This window comes from Gopherus flavomarginatus, assembly GCF_025201925.1.
Source record: "Gopherus flavomarginatus isolate rGopFla2 chromosome 13 unlocalized genomic scaffold, rGopFla2.mat.asm SUPER_13_unloc_2, whole genome shotgun sequence".
NCBI classification, from domain to species: Eukaryota; Metazoa; Chordata; order Testudines; family Testudinidae; genus Gopherus; species Gopherus flavomarginatus.
In genome coordinates, this window is record NW_026114610.1 from 502619 (window position 1) to 513307 (window position 10689).

General features: G+C 55.5%; 1 long non-coding RNA gene and 1 other non-coding gene across 2 annotated transcripts; both read left to right on the plus strand.

Annotated features, from left to right (window-relative positions):
- The first annotated feature begins 755 nt into the window (after positions 1 to 755).
- LOC127041355 (uncharacterized) lies at positions 756 to 2041 on the plus strand. The gene is made up of 2 exons (XR_007771639.1): positions 756 to 878; positions 1896 to 2041. It is a non-coding gene; the product is annotated as an uncharacterized LOC127041355 (long non-coding RNA).
- Positions 2042 to 5262: 3221 nt separating this feature from the next.
- On the plus strand, positions 5263 to 5335 carry TRNAK-CUU (transfer RNA lysine (anticodon CUU)). The gene has a single exon. It is a non-coding gene; the product is annotated as a tRNA-Lys (tRNA).
- Positions 5336 to 10689: the final 5354 nt, after the last annotated feature.

The window sequence follows — 10689 nt, forward strand, 5'->3', positions numbered from 1 at the left end:
CCTGGGTTCTGTTCCTTCTCTAGCCTGGGCGGGGAATGGGGGGGAGGTGTGAGTGTGTCCTGGGCTGGCAGGAGGGAGCTGCTTGTCCAAAATTACCAATGGTCTTTGTGACTGACCCCAGTGCTCGAAAAGAATGAGACTCCCCGGTTCTTGCAGCCCCAGGGATCACGAGGGGGAAGGTTGAGGGGGAGCAGATCATGCAATGAACTCCTGCCAGTGTGTGTAGCTTGCACTCCCTGCACCTCTGTGGGGGGAGGAGAAGCTGCTCTGGCTGGGGCAGGGATGGGGAGGACCAAACAAGTTGATTAGTGAGAGGCTGCCTTGACCCCAGACTCATGTCTGCTCGCTGCTCGGTTCCAGGATGGCCAGGCACCTGAGGATGTTCAGGAAGAAGGCTCTGCAGGCGGTCCCAGAGCCTGTGGGAAGCAGCTGCCATCTTCCCCAGGAGCGGAGCGGCCCGACCGTCCCCAATGGCGGGGAAGGAGCTCTCGGCCGGGCCAGGAGGTGGAAGTGCCCAGCCTTCTGGAAGAGGCAACCTGCTCCCGGTGCAGGTGCCGAGGTGGGAGAGGCACCGGCCAGGCCAAGATGGAGCTGGGCCAGGATGCAGCGGGGCAGGCAGGACCCAGCCCAGGAGCGGAACCGGGCAGGGTGATTCCGGGGCTTGTTGTGTGGGCAGCAGCTGCCCGAGGAGCCCAGCCCCGATTTCCAGCAGGAGACATCGCCCTGCCCAGTCAGTGGGGACCTTCCAGCCTTCCCAGGGCAGGAGGTGGAGGATCCCTCTCCCAGCCCCAGCAGCTTGGCCTGCTTCCTGTGGGACAACAGCAGCGCCTGGAACTTGGACAGCAGCGAGGCCGACGGACGCTTCTGCTTTATTCCAGGTGAGGAGCCAGGCTGGGCTCAGGGATGGGTGAGGAAGGGGCTGTGAACACTCCGGGCCCAGGCCGTCGAGCAGTGCTATGGGGGTGGGTCCCCAGCTCAGGTGTCTGGCCTGAGCCACTGAACCCCACTGACACTAGATGCTGCCACTTTAATCCTTGGTGCTCCATTGCGCGGGGGGTGGGAGGCACCTCCCAGGGAGTCCAGGACAGTGGAGGGGGTCTCTTTGCTATAGACTCCTGAAGGAGTTGGGGGCTGATGACACTGAGGCTACTTGGAATCAAATACATTTGCGATACAAGTACATAGCCCATATTCATAACTTCAAATACAAAAATGGTACACACATACAGCTAGTATAATTATAACCAGCAAATCATAACCTTGTCATAGACACCTCACATGCCAACCTTCGCACAATATTTGCTGCACATATATAACAGTGGTGGCAACAATGATCTCTACGGTCCCAGTTTATATTAATAATGTCACAGAAGGCTATAAAGAAGTGGGAGGGAGGCGTCTTCCAGCCGGTGTGTCTCGTCCGTTTCTCCTTTGCCGCTTGGGCCAAGGTGGGAAGGGAGCGAAACATGCCAGGCTGAAGGTTTTGCGCTCGGCCTTGAAGATTAAGCCCGAACCCCCAGCATGGCTAGGTCAGGGTTGTCCTGGGCTCTGTGGGGGGAGGGCTCAGCTGGGAGAAGGGGCAGATGAGGGGATTTTGCCTCTGATAGATAAGGCTTTGTCAGTGGGAAGCTGTAGGTCACATGCTGGGGGTGACAGTGGGGTTTGAGCTGGGGCAGCAGCAGTAGGGGAGCAATGTGTGTGTGTGTGTGGTGAGGGGGTTTCACTTGGTAAAAATGAACCTGCCAAGCCGCTCCCTCGGCTGGAGCAAAAGCCTCTCATTTATCGCCTCAACTCCCCTCCACGAAAATATCCACGCCTCCCCCGGCGCTTTGAGACCCTCTCACTCCCACGGAGATTTGTAATTGTTCTAACTCTTCCTTTGCTTGTCCAAACAGTTTTCACAGAAAAATGATCAAGGACATTTCAAATGAGAAAAACAAACGAAACCAGAGAAACCCCCACCACACACAGTTTGGGTCTGAATTTTTCTACTGAAATTTGGAGACAATAAAACTCATCCCTTTTTTGGCCAGAAACCAAAGCTAGATCTCCCCTGCTGTAGCTGTAACTTCTGCTACCGAACCACGAATGCGCTGACTCCTCTTGTTAGACATTTCTCTGCACAATACTGCTGCTATTCTTGTTATTGACTCCAGGAAACATTTTCCTTAGCCTGGTTCCACATGTCACTGGTTTCTATAGCAAAGTTCAGTCCCTGGCCCTGTGGCCCAGACATCCTCATTCACATCAAGCTTCAAGTTGAGAATCATTTCCCATTCCCGCTCTGTGGAAGGGGAGACTTTTAAACGCGATCTCTGTGTGACTGCACATGGCTAAGCAAAGAGAACAAACTCCAAATCCCCCCTGTGCTTTGGGAGCCAGGTTTGCGGTGGGAATTCTGTAGTTCAGATGACTTCAAGCTTGGACATTGTGATTCTTTACCAGTTTCTCTGGCATTGGGGCAGTTTTGTGCTCACAGCTGTGATGGCCAAGTGGTTAAGGTGTTGGAGACAAAATCCACTAGGGTTCCCCTGTGCAGGTTTGAATCCTGCTTACAGTAAGGCCTGTGTTTTAGCCAGTCTCTCACCCAGGCAATACCTCTGTACAACCCCCTGAGACACTCTCAATTCTCTCTCCACCCCAAGTAAATCCTGTTCTGCTCCTTTCATAGAGATCCCTGGGGCAACACCTCACACTGTGTCCCTGGGGGGTCAGGCAAACTCTCAGCACCTGAAGCCTCTGCCACTCACCTGGTGCCCCATAGATCAGCCATAGCCCTGGTTCTCCTCCTCTCTCTAGAGTACGAAGGAAGCCAAGTCAGCGACTCCATGGGAGCTATGGGGCTGCAGAACCAACAGAGAAAAAATAGGTGCTCAGCACCCACTGGCAGCCAGCTCCCCCTGCCCCACTACAGGCCTTGCTGACAAGCTCCTCCTCTTCCTCTTCAGCACCTCCCACTTGCCAGTGATCAGCTGTTCAGTGGAGTGCAGGAGGCACTGGGCGGGGATGGGAAGAGCTGGGGGCGGGAGACGAATGGTGCTAGATGGGAAGAGATGGGACCGGGGTGGGAGTTTGGGGGAAGGGGTGGAGTGGGGGCAGGGCCTCGGGGGGAAAAGGGGTATTTGTCCCAGACTCCAGATCCCTCTAGGGCCGGCCCTGAAGGGAAGCACTGACTATCACAGTGACAATAAAACTGACCAGCATTGCGGGGGGGACGGAGGGAGATCCGCCCTCATCAGGTCTCTTCTCTCCCCCAAGGTGAGCCAGACACTGCTCTCTCCTGGCTCTCACTCTAGCAGCTGGACGCCAAGGAGCCATTTCCCCACAGGAAGTGCATTGAGTGCCCCTGTGGTGCTGAGGGGTCTGGCGCTGTTGCTGCCTGTGGGGCTGGCAGAGGGTTGATGTCTGCACAGACTCTCAGCTACCAGGCCAGAGGGGGCACTTGGGACCTTTCCAGACTGGCTCAGTGAAGACGGGGGTTTGACAGAGGAATACAGACGCTCTGCAGAGCACGGAGCAGCGTCCACCCATGCAGCCAGGCAATGAGCATTTCCCACAGCCTGGAGCCCAGGGGGAGGTGTCAGCTGCTGTTCCAGCTCCTGGGGGACAGGCCCTGTCAGCCAACAGACACTTCTTACTCACCATAGCTAAGGGCGCCGGGTTCCTCCAGTGGGGGTGTGGAGCAGCCATTCTTTTTCCTGTCCTTTTTGTGTTCAACTGCTGACAAAAACATCCCAGACAGAGAAGCAACAGGCCAAAATACTACTACGCAGCTGCTGAAGTAGCTTAGCTGGGAGAGCGTTAGATTGAAGATTTAAAGGTTCCTGGTTTAATCCCAGGCTTTGACAGATCCTTTCATCCCTCTTGGTGCAGGAGTAGCCTGTTTTCTGGGAGCACAGCAGTGCCTGCACCCAAGATAAGTTCTGATCTTGGGCTCTGCAGTAGGAAAACATAGAAGGCACTTGTGCCCCTAGTTGGCCCACCTGACCTTTAACCATGAGAGCTGTCTTTCCCAACATGGCAGGAAGAGAGCAAGGCAGAGTGACCCTCAGGAATGGTGCCAGAGGGCTGCTAGGGAGGGATTGGGGATAGAAGCTCCTCTGTGCAGCTGAGCAATGGCAGTACCAGGGAAGGGGCATCTGTAAAAGTGACCCCACACACCTCTTCTCCTCTGGGCACCTAGAGCAGAGGCAGCTGGTGCTGATGGCTCCAAGGGGAGGCTTAAAAGCCACAGAGCAACTGAGGTCAGAGCTAGAGGAGGGCAGGACCATGCCTATGTGCGGCCTTCAGACAGGGACAAAAACACTCAGCCAGGCTGCTCCCTGCCATGCCAAACACTCACTGAAGGTCACCAGCATGCGGGGCAGCTGCTGATGCTCTGTGGATAACATCATAAATTGGTAGGAAATCAGGGCCAGCCCCCATGGTGGGGCCTCTGACTGGTCCCACTCAAGGTGCTCACTTTTGCAGTGGGGCAGGAGATTTTACCCCAAGAGGCTTTTCCCCAGCTGGCGAGAAGCAGAGAAACACCCAAGATCCCAACGTGCTATTTACCAACCCCCTCAAGCACAGGGACAGGCGCACATTTGGAAGAGGGAAACTGCTCTACATGCCATCCAGGGCAGCCGCCCATTTTCTTTGGCAAGTCAGGAATGGCAAAAGCTAGACTGGAAGCACCTGGGGCTCCTGCCCCAGTTTTTGTGACACCCATCCCCCAACTCGTTCCCGGGCTCTAGCTGAAGCCAGAGCATTGGCCTGAGTGGCCAAGAGGAGGTTCCAGCCCTGAAGGGAGCAGGACATTCAGCACAAAGGTAAAACTGCAGAAACACAAAAACCAAGGGACTCAAACCATCAATCTTCTGATCCTCACTCAGACACCTTACCCATTAGGCCACATGAGAAAAACCCCTCCAAGCACTTCTTTGGAAAAGGTAGACATTGTGTTTCTCAGGTCATCTGCTGAGCGGGGCTGAGACTCTCTGGGCACAAGAAGTCGAGTTCCCAGCGACATGTGAGACTTAATTCTATGGAGCCAGGTGCAAGGATTTGGCAGGGAGGCTCAGGCATGGGGGATTGGGGTGCAGCGGATGGACCAGCTGCCTAGGTGTGGAGATTTAGTCACACTGAGGCACAGGAGGGAGGAGGAGGAGGAATCCTGCTGACAGGCAGGGGCTGTGCAGAAAAAGAGGAGGGGTTCCTGGGACTTTTTTTGCCTCTTGTTTGCGTATCTGCTCATTCTTGTGGTGAATATGGCTTGAATAAGCCCAGGTAGCTCAATTGGTAGAGCATCAGGCTCTTAATCTGAGGGTTCAGGGTTCAAGCCCCTGTCTGGGTGCTCAGCTTTTTTAAGTGGCCTTGTGTGCCAGGAGCCAAATGATTCCTGGTGCTGTCCACTAGCCACATGCAGATTCTCAGAAGCCATGGCCATTTCCTGGAAAGGTTCCTTTCCTCAGAATCAGGAGAGAGGCCACATCCACAGGAGCAGGCCTAGAACAGGCAGTCTCTGGCTGGCAGGAAGTGCTGTGGGGCCAGGTGCAGAGAAAGCTCAGAAGGGGAGCAGCAGAGATGAGGGGAAAAGAGACAGAGAAGCAATGAGGACAGAGTACAAGTGTACAGGGGGTTCAGGTCCAGCTATTGTGGAGAACTTCCCTGGTTTATACGCGACCCTGGTGCAATTGGCCAGAGAAAGGATCTAAGTCCCCACCCCCTTACCCAGAGGCCTGCCTGACCCCAAGGACGCTCTTTCTACTCTCATGTGTGGCAGAGTCCTCATAACCCCAACAAGGCTGGGCCCAGGAATCCTGGGGGGTTTGACCCCAGTGGTGAGCTGGAGCCAGTTCCCAAGAACCGGTTGCTAAAATTAGACCTTTGTGGAGAACCGGTTGTTAAAGGGCCAGGGGATGGGCAAAGAACTCTGGTCTGCAGGCTGGACCATGCTGTTGTTCTCAGGATTCACAGCTGGGGAGGCTGAGGTTCCCCCAGCCCCTCCTCCGTTTCCCACCAGCTGCAGTGTGACCAGCTACCGGCACCAGCTGGGCAGCTCAGCTGAGCTTCTGAGTCGTTCTGATGCTTTGAGCTGCAGGCAAGGTAAGCGGGAGGGGGCTGCAAGCTCCAGGGCTGCTGGGGGGGAGGCAATTTTTCCCAGCCCCTGCAGGGGCCCCTTGCCCCATGAGTATGTCTCCCCCAGCCCCTCCCCTGCTCCCCCCCCACCTTAAATCAAAAATTTTTATAGGGAGCCTGTTGTTAAGATTTTGGCAGCTCATCACTGTTTGACCCCCAATCTTGTCATGATCACTTGACCAGGACTACAGTGTCTCCACTCTGGGCACTTCCCTGACCCACTCCTCATTGCATGTGCTTCAAGCAAACATCATTTATTACCCAGCAATCAATGTAAAACATAAGGAAAGATTAAAGGAAAACATGTTACCCTGTTCTGTGGTGCAGGGAGATCACAACAAGCGTCTCTGGAGGGTCAGGGCAGGTCACAGTCTCTCCCTCACATGTCCCAAGCCTCCTTCCCAGGCCCTGGCTGTGCTGCAGGGACACCACAGGCTGGACACTTGCTCTGGTAGTGGCCACATGCTCTAGGTGACAGGACCCTTGCTCCCAGTGTCAGCCCCCATGTAGGGGATCTCTTGATGGGTGGCATCTCCTTGCACTGGGCCTTCTGCCCAGGGTCCCCCTCGCTCTCCCACACTGCTCACTGCACCCACCTCCAGCCCCAGTGCTGCTGCGGCTCTGCCTCCAGCTCCCCGGGCTGCTCCTCTGGCTCCGCTTGCTGCAGCTCTTCTCCTAGCACAGATCTGCTCCCTGGGCAGCTTCTATGGCTCATGCTCCTGCAGCTCGGCTCCCAGCACAGATCTGCTCTGGTTCTCCCTGGCTGGTGCAGCTCTGCTCCCTGGCTCTTCTCGGGCTCTTGCTCTCTCCTCAGCTCCACCCCGTTCTGGCCCAGGCAGTTCCAGCTCACACAGAGGATGGGACCCCCTGGCCTGGTGACTCCCTCATTACACTGTCTGGCCTGTCAGTCCGGCTAACTTGGAGATTTGGCCTCTCCCCATTGCCCCTGGGGACTGTCAGTCTCTGGGTCCTGATTTCCCATTGGCCCTTCCCCCATCAGTTGGAACTGGGAACTAGCCAACCAAAACCCCACTAAGTTTTAGTAAGGGGCCAACAATCCCTTACATGAGCCAGCCCTGTAAGGATCACCAATGTGCAGAGAAAGCTCAGACTGTTCCCATGGTGTAATGGGCCATGCTCAGGACTCTGAGTCCTTCAATCTGAGTTCAAATATCAGTGGGATCTTATGCTGGCTTGTGGTAAAGCCCTGAAGCTCACAGTGCTCAACTTCCTTGTTTCCAGCTGTGCAAGAGCAGATCTTTCCCCTCCTGCTGGGTGACTTGCCCACTAGGGCCAGGTTTTGGGTTGTGATGACCAAAATTGGTTGGGGCTCTATAACTTGCTACCCTGGTTGCTGATGCCTGCAGTCCTGTGGTTTGACCAGGTAGTTGGGATTCTTGCTGCTTCACATGGGGACCAAAAGTTTGGCCCTTGTGCTTCCTGCCACACTTTTCCTCTTGCCCACATGGTGCTTGAATAAAGGAGGGCCAGGGCCAGGCTTGATAGTCAGGGCTAGGCAGGAGGGAGGAAGAGCCCCAGGCTGGAGCCCAGCACACCTCTCCTCCTCTGGGCACCTAGAGCAGAGGTGGCTGGTGCTGACAGCTCCAAGGAAAGGCTTCAAATCTACAGAGCAACTGAGGTCACGGCCAGAGGAGGGGAGGACCATGCCTGTGCGTAGCCAGCAGACAGCCACAAAGACACCCGGTCAGCCTGCTCCCTGGCATGCCAAACCCCCCTGAAGACGTGCTTAATCCACTTGCTGATCAGGAGGAAAAGCTCTCAAAATCTGTGCGTTAGGAGAACCTCTTTTTTCCCCTCTACCTTTCATCTGTGAAAAGAGCTGTGTGAAAGGTGGAAGGGATTTGGGGGCCCAGGAGGAAGCCCTTGATGTTCAGTGCCTTAGAGAAGCTGGACTTGGACATGGTGGGTGCTGGGAAAATGCACATTCATGAGTTTAGGGTAGATTGATAGGCAGAGGGTGATTGCAAGAAGGGCCAATCTCTCTGGTTCTCCAGGCCAGGGAAGAATGATGGGCCTGGAGTCTTGTTCTTCACATTCGCGGTGTGAGTACAGAAGGGGCTGGAGCTCCGACCAGGGAGGGCATTACTGGTGGGCTTTGTGCTCTGCAGCACTGGTTACAGCTATATTAGTGTGTATGGTCCCCAGTTAAGACATGAATGGAAAGATCAGTGGAAGGAACTGGCTTCTTTCCTCTGGACTGTTTGGTGTTGGGGGATTTGAATTGTGTCAGCCGGCCTGAGGACCCCTGGTCCTGTTTTCCTGACTGTCAGAGGAAACATTTTTATAATGAGCACTACCTGGCGCAGGTCTGTAGTGAGGTCGGCTTAGAGGCGCTCACACCAGCCCCAGAGGGGGTTCACCTTTCTGCGGGGACGGGCCAGGAGTCGCACTGACCGGATTTACGTGAAGGAGAGCACGTCGACAGCCTAGTGCAGGGTGGTGCCTATGGACTGTTCGGATCACGCCACTTTCACCATGTGCTCAATGTGGACAATTCCCTGACCGGGGCGGCTCTATGTATTTTGCCGCTCCAAGCACGGCATTCAGGCAGCCTTCAGTGGCATGCCTGTGGGACGTCCTCTGGTAACGCGGATTCGGTGGCATGCCTACAGGTCTGCCAGTCCTGCTCCTTCAGTGTACCCGCTGTCGAATTGCCACTGAAACCGCGGGACTGGCAGAGCTCCCGCAGGCATGCCACCTAATCCGCATTACCAGAGGACCTCCTGCGGGCATGTCACCTAATCCGCATTACCAGATGACCTCCTGCAGGCATGCTGCTGAAGGCAGCCTGACTGCCACCCTCACAGTGACCGGCAGGCCGTTCCCCGCAGCTTGCCGTCCCAGGCATGCGCTTGCTGCACTGGTGCCTGGAGCTGCCCCTGTTCCCGACCCAGGGCAGAGGATATTGGAAGCTGAACATCCAGAGCTTGCAAGATAAAGGAGTAGGGGGGCAAAGCCTGGCGTTGTTGGCAGAACGGGAAAGCATCAGAGGGTTCTATGGCAACCAGAGGGATTGACGGGAGTCGGTGAGGGAGGAGTTGGGGGCTTTGTTCCAGCGGTCAGGCAAACACCGCAATATCAAAGAGACTAATGGTGCCAAGTTCTGCAGTGTTGCCTGTGGGATTTCCACAAGAGCATCCAGGCTGGGGAGCCAGTCATCCTGTGACTATACAACCGGATCAAGTGACAGCTGCCTGAGTTCCAGGAGATGAGGCTGCAGCTGGCCAATATGAGCGGGAGCACCGAGTGAAGGGAGGGGCGGCCTCCCCTGACATTTTTGCAGCCTTCAGGGAATGGAGACCAAGCAGGGGGATGTGTGGACTCAGGGCAGGACCCGCGAATCCAATAGTGCAGGACAACAGTCGCTGGAGGAGGAGAGAGAGTCCTGCGAGAGGAAGCCGCTGGTGGGAAGCAATAAGTGGCAGAGTGCAAACCAACCAGCCGAGAGACACAGGGGTCTAGAAGACAAACTAGCAGCAGGTTCCATGGTGTAATGGGCAGCACTCAGGACTTTGAATCCTGGAATTTGAGTTCAAATCTCAGTGGGACCTTCTGGAGATAGTGTGGTTTGCTGCAAATCCTTGGAGCTCAATGTATATGGTTACCCTCTACCTGGGTGAACTTCAGCAAGGTCTTTTTCTCCTCCTCCTAGGTCACTGATGCCCATTGGAGATGGGTCTTTGATCCAGCTGGCCGCTATAGGTTGGGGTCTTAGAACTTAACAGTCTGGCTAGAGATTCCTGCGGGTTGACCTGATGGTTGGGTTTCCTGCTGCTTAATCTGATGTCCACAACTTTGTTCCCCGTAGCTGCAGCTCTTCCTCTTGCCCACATGGCATTTAAAGGAAGGAGTGCCAGGGCCAGGCTTCCCAGGCTGGAGCCCAGCACACCTCTCCTCCTCTGGGCACCTAGAGCAGAGGCGGCTGGCGCTGACAGCTCCAAGGGAAGGCTTAAAAGCCACACAACAACCGAGGACAGGGCAAGAGGAGGGCAGGACCATGCCTATGTGTGGCCTTCAGACAGGCACAAAAGCACCCAGCCAGCCTGCTCCCTGCCATGCCAAACACCCACTGAAGGTCACCCATAGACCAGCATGCAGGGTGGCTGCTGATGCTCTGTGGCCATTATCGAAGATTTTAGGAAAGCAGGGCCAGCCCCCCTGGTGGGGCCTCTTACCCTTCCCACTCAAGGTGCTCACTTTTGCAGCGGGGCAGGAGATTTTACCTCAAGAGGCTTTTTCCTAGCTGTCGAGAAGCAGAGAAACACCCAGGCTCCATGTAGCAAACCACCTCAAGCACAGGGACAGGCGCACATTTGGAAGAGGGAAACTGCTCTACATGCTGGCCCAGGCCACTGCCCATTTTTTTTGGCAAGTCAGGAAGGGCAAAGGCTAGACTGGAAGCACCTGGGGCTCCTGCCCCAGCCTTTGTGACTCCCAACCCCCAACTCCTTCCTGGGGATCTAGCTGAAGCCAGAGCATTGACCTGAGCAGCCAAGAAGAGGTTCCCAGCCCTGAAGGGAGCAGGACTTTTAGCTCAAAGGTAAAGCT